Source organism: Apodemus sylvaticus, chromosome 10 (genome assembly GCF_947179515.1).
Source record: "Apodemus sylvaticus chromosome 10, mApoSyl1.1, whole genome shotgun sequence".
In the NCBI taxonomy this organism is placed as follows: domain Eukaryota; kingdom Metazoa; phylum Chordata; class Mammalia; order Rodentia; family Muridae; genus Apodemus; species Apodemus sylvaticus.
In genome coordinates this window covers 39,436,360-39,447,831 of record NC_067481.1, presented here as the reverse complement: position 1 = coordinate 39,447,831, position 11,472 = coordinate 39,436,360, and the positions used below count along the sequence as shown (strand labels likewise).

Below are 11,472 nucleotides of genomic sequence, written 5' to 3'. Positions count from 1 at the left end.
TTGGTGGGGAAACATTAATGAAAGGCAGATCTCTGAAGGACGACTTGTTGGCTAAAATAGGGAAAGAATAAAGGAAGTGCTGGGGGTCCAGCCCAGCAGCACATCTCTGGGCCTGCCAGCTTCCTCCACCACAGTTGCTTGGTTCTCTCAGGACAGGAGAGTAGATTAAAGGGCTCTGTTGCTTTCCAGGGCTTTCATGATCTTTGTTGACTGTTCCCTTACCCTGATCACGCGATTCTCTACTCCCTATGGTGTTGACACATTCTCTGCTGTTTAAAGTTTTCTGTAGCTGCCATGTGATGGTGCTGCCACCTTGCAGCAAAGGAAGGAATGGATCTGGAGTCTTCTGTGTCAGAGGTGGTGGAAAATCTCATTTTTTCCCCCAAAAGTGATCTAATACATGGTCAAAGATGAAATTGCAGTTTTCTTTTATACACTCTTGGACCAGTCTTCTTTTCCAGTGTGTGTGTGTGTGTGTGTGTGTGTGTGTGTGTGATGTGTGTGTGTGTGTGTGTGTGTGTTACTAGGGATTAAATCTACTCCTGGATGCCCTGAAGTCAATTTGAATGTTGGAGCATGCCACACTGTGGAGCAGAGACACAGAACTATAATGAAGCCCAAATATCTAGTGGTAGAGATGATGTGACCAGTTGTGACCTCTGGAAGAGAGTTGGAAAGAAGGAATAAATAGTCAGAGAGTGGGTCTGGAAGAGGAACCAGAAACCAGGAGGCCTTTAAAGGTTCTAGTTGAGGTCCAGTAATTACTTGAATTATTGCAAGCAAGTTCCTTAATGTCTTTGTGCCTTCACTGCTTAAGTCCTTCTACCATGTGGATTCTGGGAACTGAACTGAAGTTGCCAACTTGGCAGTAAGTACCTTAACCCGCTGAGCTGTCTCACCAATCTTTTTAATGACTTATTTGTTTTTTTGAGACAGGGTCAAACTAAAACTTGTGATAGCCTTACCTTGGTCTCCTGGTCTTACCTTGGACTCCTGGAGGATTTTAGACATAAGCTACCATGCCCAGTTTAGGAATAACTATTATCTGATTCTTATCACCCCAGATGAGTTCTGCCTGTTTTAAAAATAATTTCTTATTAAAAATTTTAGCCGGGCGGCAGCGGTGGTGGCATACACCTTTAATCCCAGTGCTTGGGAGACAGAGGCAGGTGGATTTCCGAGTTCGAGGCCAGCCTGGTCTACAAAGTGAGTTTCAGGACAGCCAGGGCTACACAGGGAAACCCTGTCTCTAAAAAAACAAACAAAAACAAAAACAAAAACAAAAAAATTTAGGTTGAATAAAAAGCAGTGGGCTTCACTTCATCCTGGCAACCTTCATACATTTAAATCATAATACTTGGTTCTCACTCATTCAGATTTAGCCTATTTATCTTTTTCCTTCCTTTCTTCCTTCCTTTCTCTCTTTCCTTCTTTTCTTTTCTTTTCTTTCTTTTTTTCTTCCTTCCTTCCTTCCTTCCTTCCTTCCTTTCTTTCTTTCTTTCTTTCTTTCTTTCTTTCTTTCTTTCTTTCTTTCTTTCTTTCTTTCTTTCTTTCTTTCTTGAGTGGGTCTCACTATGTAGTCCCTACTGTCTTGCAATTCCATATATAGACCAGACTTCCAGACCAGACTCACAGAAGTCTGCCTGCCTTGTATTCTGGAATTAAGGTCATATCACCACTCCTGGCCTAGCCTATCTTTTAAATTAGAAACTTAAGAATTCTTTGTTTATTTATTTAAGTCTTTTTTTTTTTTTTAAGAAAAGTTGTTATTTTAAGTCAGGTGTCTCTCTACATAGCCCTGACTGTCCTAGAACTCATTATTTAGAACAGGCTGGCCTTGAATTCACGGAGATCTACTTGCTTCTACCTCCTGAGTGCTGGGTGCTGGAATTAAAGGCATGGACCACCACACCAGGCTCTCTCTCTCTCTCTCTCTCTCTCTCACAGTACTAATTTTGAAGTTTATTCAAAATGTTTCATGTAGTAATGTTTTTGTTTGCACTTACTGCTTTATAACTTTCCAGTGTATGGATGTAGCACGATTTAAATACTCGATTGCTGCAATACTCCCAGAACATACTTGAAGGTTTCCCAGGGTATAAATACAGAAGCTGGAGCTAGGCTGGAGGGTATGTAAGTTATGTTCAGATTGACTGTATAGTAAATTATGTTTCTAAGAAGTTGTTTTAATGATAATTCTGTTTACAGCATATACTTGTTCTGTGTTCTTTTTAAATTATTAATTTTATGTACAAGTGTTTTGCCTGCATATATATATACACACATAGATATACATATATACATTTATGTACACGTATACACACACACACACACACACACACACACACACACACCACTTGTATGCTTGGTGCCCTCAGAGATCAAGAGAGTGTCAGAGGCCCTGGAACTGCAGTCATAGATAGTGGTGAACCAGCATTCGGTATTAGGAATTAAACTGTGTCCTCTGCAAGAGCAACAAGTACTTCAAACTACAGAGCCATCTCCTCAGCTCCCTGTCACATACTCTTGACAGAGGGGTCAAAGAACTGTTTCAGTAGGACATGAAAAGAACCTGAGGATCCCTTTGGTCGGTCCCCAAACCTTAGATCATGGACATTTGCTCCTTCTTTCCAAGCAAGGGTGAGGGATTCATAATGCTGCTTGGTTTTTACATATGCTCTACTATTCTGAATTAATACCACAGATTTTAATAACATAGAACTCCTGAATCCATAGGGTAGCCATAGAGCAAGGTGTTCTAAGTGCTCATAGAAAATGGGTAAAACTCCTGGGCATATACCCAGAAGATTCCCCAGCATGTAATAAGGATATATGTTCCACTATGTTCATAGCAGCCCTATTTATAATAGCCAGAAGCTGGAAAGAACCCAGGTATCCCTCAACAGAAGAATGGATGCAAAAAATGTGGTATATATACACAATGGAGTACTATTCAGCCATTAGAAACAATGAATTCATGAAATTCTTAGGCAAATGGATGGAGCTGGAGAACATCATACTAAGTGAGGTAACCCAGACTCAAAAGATGAATCATGGTATGCACTCACTAATAAGTGGATGTTAGCCTAGAAAACTGGAATACCCAAAACATAATCCACACATCAAATGAGGTACAAGAAGAACGAAGGAGTGGTCCCTTGTTCTGGAAAAACTCAGTGAAGCAGTATAGGGCAAAACCAGAACAGGGAAGTAGGAAGGGTTGGGTGGGAAAACAGGGGGAAGGAAAGGGGCTGATGGGACTTTCGGGGAGTGGGGGTCTAGAAAAGGGGAAATCATTTGAAATGTAAATAAAAATATATCGAATAAAAAAAAAAGAAAAAAAGAAAATGGGTAAAGGGGGCCTGAGGAGAAGAGAGCAAGCGCTGTTTTCTGTGTGCCTCCTGTGTCCAAGCTCTGCACTAGGGGCTTTACATGCTGACTGTTTCATCCAAACACCACCCTATAGTCCATTGTACAGTCAAGGAAGCAGAGACACAGAAAAGGAGTCACTTGTTCACAGTCTTATTAGCGACAAAGCTAGTTACTGGCTCAGGATTTTAGGCCTAGTCTCTCTGATTAAAGAGCTCAAGGGTTTTTTTTTTTTTTTTTTCATTTTTGTGTTTTGTTTTTGAATAATCTATAGCATAAAAGAAGCTTCCTCTATCTTTGGCTTAGATTCCTAAGAATCAGTTCTTCTCAGTTTGTACTGACTCTCTATTTAAGAGATTATGGCCACTTCACTCATTGATTTAAGCTACATTTCCCTTGGATTATTTTCGATTGTCATCATCCTTTGTTTGTATTAAGCTAATAGTCACATTGGCTCAGGAGATCCACATATACTCAGGTTTTGTTTGCTAGCTTTCTTACTGTATATATAGGTTATTTATCAGAAGTAGATTTCTCTTTAAAGATAGGGCGCCAAGATCTGATTAAGAACTAATAAAAGAGGAGCTGGGCGGTGGTGGTGGTGCATGCCTTTAATCCCAGCACTTAGGAGGCAGAGGCAGGTGGATTTCTGAGTTCGAGGCCAGCCTGGTCTACAGAGTGAGTTCCAGGACAGCCAGGGCTATACCCTGGTATTGAAAAACAACAACAACAACAAAAAAAAAAAAAAAAAAAAAAAAAAAAAAAAAAAAAAACAAAAAAATGAGAGAGAGAGAGAGAGAGAGAGAGAAGAACTAATAAAGGAATATATGAGTGATTACCACATGCCTGTATTCCTTCTGGAGATAGAAGTAGAAGAATGAAGAATTTGCGCTAGCTCAGGCTGTGGGTCTCAAAAAAAAAAAAAAGTAAGGACCGAAGGAATGAAAAAGATAAAAAGAAGTTGAGTAATGGGTTAGTGTTTCTTGATAGTAAAGACTGCAAAGATTATGTTATTTTTATGATTTACTGTGCTTCATATGCAACAGCAGCAATGGGGTGTTGAGGGAAGTTGAGGAGGACAAATGCCTAAACACGCAGCAGGAGAATCCCCAGTCTGATATAGGTGTAATAGAGATACTGGAATAATGTAAGCGGGAGGTAATGACACGGGAGGGAAATAATTAGCCAGGAAGCCTTTCCGGGTGCAGGAGAATGAGGTGTGTAGGTTATAAAGCAGTGGATCTCAAGGTCAGAATCCCAGGACTCAGCAACAATTAAAGAAAGCAACCTATTATCCTGCCTTTAAGTAAAAGGTCTTCAACATTTATCCAGGTGTTTAATTTTGGGGTATGGGTGTATATGTATATATATGTATGCACATTATACCACAGGCAAACACACACAACCACATACACACACATATTCTCTCTCTCTCTCTCTCCCTCTCTCTCTCTCTCTCACACACACACACACACACACACTCATGCACAAGCACACTCACACCACACCCTGGGTGCAGTTTTTTTCATGCAGGAAAAAACTAATGTGGGACTACATGAAATACAGCTAGGGTTTGGAAGTGTGTGGGATTGGCTAAGAAGGGGGAAGGGAGAGCTGAATGCCATGTGAAAACCCATGTAGCCTGTGGAACCCCCAGTGTCCATGTGAAAACACCGTGGGCAGTCTCCAGTACAAACACTGTCCTTCATTATGCAATGGAATCTTGCCTTTCGACACCAGGACCGGTCTTATAAAGAGGCCTCCCTGAGGAGATTTTCTGACCTTATGGTGTGAGGTTCCGAAAGACTCTTAATTCTGGACAAACCTGAATGCTTGACCGGGGCAAAGGGACTGGTGTTCAGATAAGGCCTCTGTACCTTTTATCTTACAATTGGAGCCACAGTTTTTGGCAAGGGGCTGGCTTTTTTGAATTCTGATTATCAATAGAGCTGCTAAGTACTTAGTGGAGGCTTTGCCTCCCAAAGGCAAAGTGAAGACTGATAGGCCGAGATCAAGAAGAGCACAGCGGCTCAGGTATGGAGCTAATCTGTCGTTTCTCTTCTCTTCTTTTCTTTTTTTCTTTCTTCTTTCCTTCCTTCCTTTCGGTCTTTTTTTTTTTTTTTTTTTTTTTTTTTTTTGGTTTGTTTGTTGTTCTTGTTTTGTTGTCGTCGTCTGAGACAGGGTCTCTCTGTATAACCCTGGCTGGCCTGGAACTCACTCTGTAGACCAGGCTGTCCTCAGACTCAGATATCTGCCTGCCTCTGCCTCCCAAGCACTGGCATTAAAGTCCTGTGCCACTCCCACTCAGTGCTAATCTTTATTTCAGTCAATGAAGCAGTAACTAGTATCTATACCTGGCCTTATATTAAACTGTAGGATGCTGTCTTCGGTATGCATACAAAATTACAGCAGAATTAGCAGTGTATTTGTGCTGGGATGATGTTGCTGCTAGGATGCATAGGAAAGAGATAAATGGAAGCTGGGGAAGAGATACCGTTCAAGAGAATAATGAGACTTTCTTTTCTTAAATTCATTTTTATTTTATAATCATAGGTGTTTTGCCTGCATGTGTGTGTATGTTGGGGGTAGTGTCTCAGAAACCCTAGAACTGTAGTTACAGACAATTGTGAGCTGCTATGTAGGTGCTGGGAATTGAACCTGGATCCTCAGGAAAAGTAGCCAGTGAGCCATCTCTCCTGCCCCAAGACTTTCAAGGACTAAAAGATTAAAAAAAAAAAGAAGAAGAAAGAAAAAGAAACAAAAGGAAGGAGGAATGGTAAATCTGACAGCAAAGGAAAGGAATAAGAACAGTTATGGCAAGCCAGTCAGTGGTGGTGCACACCCGTAATCCCAGCACTTGGGAGGTAGAGGCAGGCAGATTTCTGAGTTTGAGGCCAGCCTGGTCTACAGAGTGAGTTCCAGGACAGTCAGGGCTATACAGAGAAACCCTGTCTCAGGGGGGGGGGGGGGGAAGAACAGTTATGGCAAATGCTAGAAGCCACCAGGTCAGACTGTGAATATTGGTAGTCCCTTCAAAATGGTACTTTGATTTTGTTTTATTTTATTTTATTCAGGGTCTCACTGTCTCACTCTGTATCCCTGGCTGACCTCACACCCTTTATGTAGATTAGCTTGCCTTTAAACTTGTGACCCTCCTGCTACTGGCTCTAGTGCTGGGATTACCAGTTCCCCCCCAACCCCCACCATACTCAGCTAAAGTCTGGCAATTTTACCTCTGGGCTCCATTTCCATTAAGGCACTTTTTTTCCTTCCCCTCCCTTTCGTGGTTACTGGGATTAAACCCAGGGCCTCATGATGCAGGCAGATGCTTTACCACTGAGCTCCACCAGCTCCAGGACTACACGGTACTCACTCTTTGCTTCTTTAGTTCAATCTAATCCTGACATGAAGATTGTTATCTTAGAAATGCAAGTTTTGGAGACATTGCTGTTCAACAAGATACTCTAGCAGCAGACAGGGGAACAATAATGCCAAACACTAAACTTCTGTTATCAAACTTCACTGTGAACAATTACTAGGTTTCCTTTCTTAAAGACTCTGCATTTTTCTTTTTAAAAAATTATATGTATACATACATATGTACATACATATGTGTGTATGTGTGTGTGTGAATGTGCACATGTGCATGTAGGTATGAACATGACATGGTCCTGATGTGGAGGTCAGATAACTTGTGGGAGGATGTTCTAATTCTGTTTTCCAATATGTGGGCTCTAGGGATCAAACTCAGGTCATCATGATTAGTGCCAAGTACTTTAACAGGTTGAGCCATCTTGCTGCATCAGGAATCCACACTTTAAACAAGTACTCCAGTGTTCCTAGTACAGGTGGCCAGAGGAGCATACCTTGAGAAATACTGCTCTAATCTTAAGCAGAAATGACTGCCAAATGGAACTATATGGAAAATGCTAATATACTATTTAGATATATATGGGTTTATCTGCTTTTGAGAATTTATCCTCTCACCTATGCCCCTTACAAATTTACATGGCCATCATCTAAAGAGTGAGGTACAGCTACTGTTTAAGAGTGCTAGTTTTAGCTGGGCAGTGGTGGCACATGCCTTTAATCCCAGCACTCATGAGGCAGAGGCAGGCAGATCTCTGTGAGTTTGAGGTCATCTTGGTCTACAGAGCAAGTTTCAGGACAGCCAGCTTGACACAGAGAAACCCTGTATTAAAAACAAAAAATAAAACAAAAAGACAAAGCAAAGAAAAAAGAGTGCTCTTTTTGTCTTCCAAACAGATTGTAATCATTGTAAAGACAAGGACCTCTCAGACTTTTCCCACATAGGGAAAGAGAGGATCGAAGACAGCTGGGATGCTTAGGGTCAATTCCTGACACCTCTACACAACTTCTGCTTCTTCTATTTTCTAAAGATTTATTTATTTATTTTATTTATGTGAGTACACTGTAGCCGTCTTCAGACACACCAGAAGAGAGTATTCAGATCTCATTACAGATGGTTGTGAGCCACCATGTGGTTGCTGGTAATTGAACTCAAGACCTCTGGAAGAGCAGTCAGTGCTCGTAATCACTGAGCCATCTCTCCAGGCCCCAGAGCTTCATTTTTGATAGTTTTGTTTTGGAGTCTGGCTTTGTTTCATGTGGTCTAGCTAGCCTCAGAGTTGCTGTGTAGCCACGGATTGTCTTGAATGCTCCATCCTCTTGCTTTAGCCTCCAGAGTGCTTACTGTGCTCCGTCTCCTTTTCTTAAAATAAACTTTCCTTTATTCATGCTAAATTTATTCCCGTGTCATAAGTTTTGTCTCTTCAGTTTCTTCTGGGGGAATAATTTGTTCCTTCCAGGCGAGCTCATCTCAGTGTAGCGGGGAAGTCAGGTGTGGGGTAATCTGGCCATGAGCTCTGTAAATTTGTTGCTTCATTGTAGACGCTTGGCTCACCTGCGTATGTTCAGTGTCTAGAGGACCTACATCTGAACTCTTAAGTTCACAGTCTCTGCACTTTTAAGTATGCGAAGCAAAAAAAAAAAAATCAGCATTCCCTTTGAGCTATACTCTTGTCCTGTCCCACTGTTTGGTCTAGATGACCTACCAACTCAGCCATTAAACAGCAAGAAGGGCTTCATGTTCTCTTTAAAGTGACATGTTTCATGTATTTGGTGGCCTTTTGAATAGGAGTGTCCTTGATGGCCTGAACAGTTTTACCTTCTTAAAGTGAACACAATGATTGGAACCTCTTGATTTGGATGCCTTTGTAGTGTTTTCTGGGTCAAGAGTGTAGTGAGCCATTTTCACAGGTCACCTCAGGCCACTTACAGGAAGAGCTGGCTTCCTCCTTACACAATCTTTTTTTTTAAATAATTTTTTAATGTGTATGAGTGCTTTCCTTGCATGTTTGTTATGTACCACACATGTGCCTAGTACCTGAAGAGGCCAGAAGAGGATGTCAGAACTGGATATGTTCAGTGTCCAGAGGATCTAGTATCCCCTGGAACTGAAATTAGACTGTGTGAGCCATCCATGTGTGTACTGGGACTTGAACCCAGGTCTTTTGGAAGAATGGTCAGTGCTGTTGCACCATCTGTCCATCTCTCTTGTGCAGGGACAGGACCTTAAAACAAAACAAAACAAAACAAAACAAAAAATCCCTAGAGGCCTTGTAATTTTTAGGACTGTAATAACAAAATACCATACACTACAGAAACAATATAGAATTATTCACATTTTTTTGAGGCTAGAAGTTCATAATCAAAATGCCAACAGTGTTAATTCCCTTCTGAATATTTTCTTCTAGGCTTATCAACCACTGTCTTCTTTGCCTTCAAAGGATCGTCTCTATCTGTATCTTAATATCCATTTGTTTAATTGCGCCAGCCTTATTTTACTAGGGTCTACTCTAAATGATCATGTTTTAATTTAATAATATCTTTTAAGATCCTATCTCCACCCCTACTCCCCCACATATCTTGAGGTACTTACTGTAGATTAGGACTTCAGCATTGGGTTTGGGGGATATAATTCAGCCCTGAAAAGACCTCTAGTATCAGCTTCTAGAATGCACACTCACCCTGCTTCTCTTCCACCTGTTAGTCTTGTACAGTATGTTTCTCCACCCTTTGGCTTTCTTCCTCTTATAGACACACAGCTTGTGTGGCAAGGACTCATGAAGGCCACAGTAGGATGGGCAGGTCTTGGCCTGTCCCTAGCAGCACAACACTCAGGAGTGGTTCCAGTTCCAGGAGTTACTACTGTCTTACAGACACAGCCCTTTGCCAGTTCTCTGCTCAGGTGTCTTAGCATTTGATAGCAGATTCTTTGCAAGTGGTTTTGGGCTATCCTAACTCATTCTTGTTTTCTCTTCCTGTAGCTTTTTGTTGTTTTGTATCTTTCATCAGTCTCCCAAGGCCAGGCTAGGTAAAAACTTGGAGGCCCGATTCTCCTGCCTTTGCCGTGTAGTGTACTCTTATAGCTCTTTCATTAGACCTTATCTTGAGCAGTTTACTTTTTTTGACAATTATTTTCATACCCCTGTGTACATGTGAACTTTGCTCAGTTTTCTCCTTCTGCCATGTGGGTTGGGATAGTACTTAGGTCCTCAGGCTTGGTGGCAAACTCCTTTACCTGCTGAGCCAACTCACTGGCCCTGCCAAGAGCTGGTCCATTTGAATACCTCACTTGGGGGTGGAGCCCACAGTCTTGCACATGTGAGGCAAATGGTTACAGCTCACAGTTCTTGAGTTTTTGAGGGTAAGCCCATTATTGTCATATTCCTAAAGCTGTCAAACAGCAACACCATTAAGAATCCTAGGGAAAGAGTTTAAAAAGTAAAAGACTAAGAGGTGACTTCAAGATTTTTTAATTCTTTTTACTTGGTCACATTGTCATGCCAGCTTCAGGGAGCACTACTATGGAGAGGCAAAGCTTCCCAGATTATTCTTAGTCAGTAAGTGGAACGTCTTGTTAAACCAGAAACTCTTGCTCAATTATCTTTTTTTTTTAAGCTTTGAATTTCCTTTGTTCAGCTGACACTTATCCCATTGACACAGTTACTGTTAAAATATAGGTCACTGTTTTGTAAAATCTGTGAATTCCCCAATTTGTTTCTAATCCTTATTACTTCAAAAGTGAGTGAGTAAATTCTTGGAGAAGCTGCCACCTTATGGCAATAAGGGATTCCATTGTTCCTGTTGACCAATCTTAATATCTTCCTGTCATAGCTTCCATCCAAGAATTTGTTTCCTGGGGTGTGGCTTTCCACCCTTTTCACTTTTTGGCCTCTGGCCCTGAACTACTCTTCTGGCCACAGTGTTCTCTTCTGCACCTTTCCTGGCCTTCACCACAGGCATGTGTGGGGCTGGGAAAAGAACTCTGGGTGCTCTTCTGAATTCTTGCAATAGGTTAGTACTCAGCCCATTCTTGTCGAATGGATTTCTTCATAGTGTCACGGCACCTATGACCAATGATTGTACTGTGTTGGGAAGTCTTCCAATCACCATTAATCTTCAGTACATACTACCATGAAAGTTTTGCTGTGAAGTGATTCTAGAGAAATTGGTTGTCTTCATTCACCTCAAAAGGCTTGGAGCAATCCCAGTAAATGATATATATATATATATATATAAAAGAAGTCAGGCAGGACTCCCTGGCACACACTGTTGAGGGCAGGCATGAGACTGCTGTCCTTTGAACCCTGCCTTACCCACCAAACTTTTTTTTTACTAACGCTTCTCTTTAGAAATACTCCATGATTCAACATCAGCAGCTCCTTTTGAGGTAGGCTGGGGAGCTAAGCAAAGGGGCTGGTGATGGATTAGTTGCATTGGCTAGCCTGCACTAATCTGAAGGCAGTGGACAGGCATGGCACAGGCCTCATTAGAGTGTCAGGATTAGCAATGCCACGGTTCATCCAGGGCCAGCACATCGCTGACCCGCACTTCTTGGCTCCCCTGGGTTCCCTTCCCGCGCTACTCGCCAGCAGGTCCTTGTGGGGAGTTTCGAGCGGAACCATGGCTTCCACTCCGCTTTCTGCCGGGAGGTGGAGCCGTTGGGCTGGTCCCAAACCCGCCCAGGCAGAAGGGGCACCCACCACTTTCCAGACCCGCCCGCCCTCGCACCGCTCG

At 42.0% G+C, this 11,472-nt stretch overlaps 1 protein-coding gene across 1 annotated transcript in view; it reads left to right on the top strand.

Moving 5' to 3' along the window:
* Acaca (acetyl-CoA carboxylase alpha) overlaps window positions 1-11,472 on the top strand; it is a 267,019-nt gene that overhangs the window by 41,271 nt on the left and 214,276 nt on the right. The gene's annotated exons all lie outside the window — the stretch shown is intronic.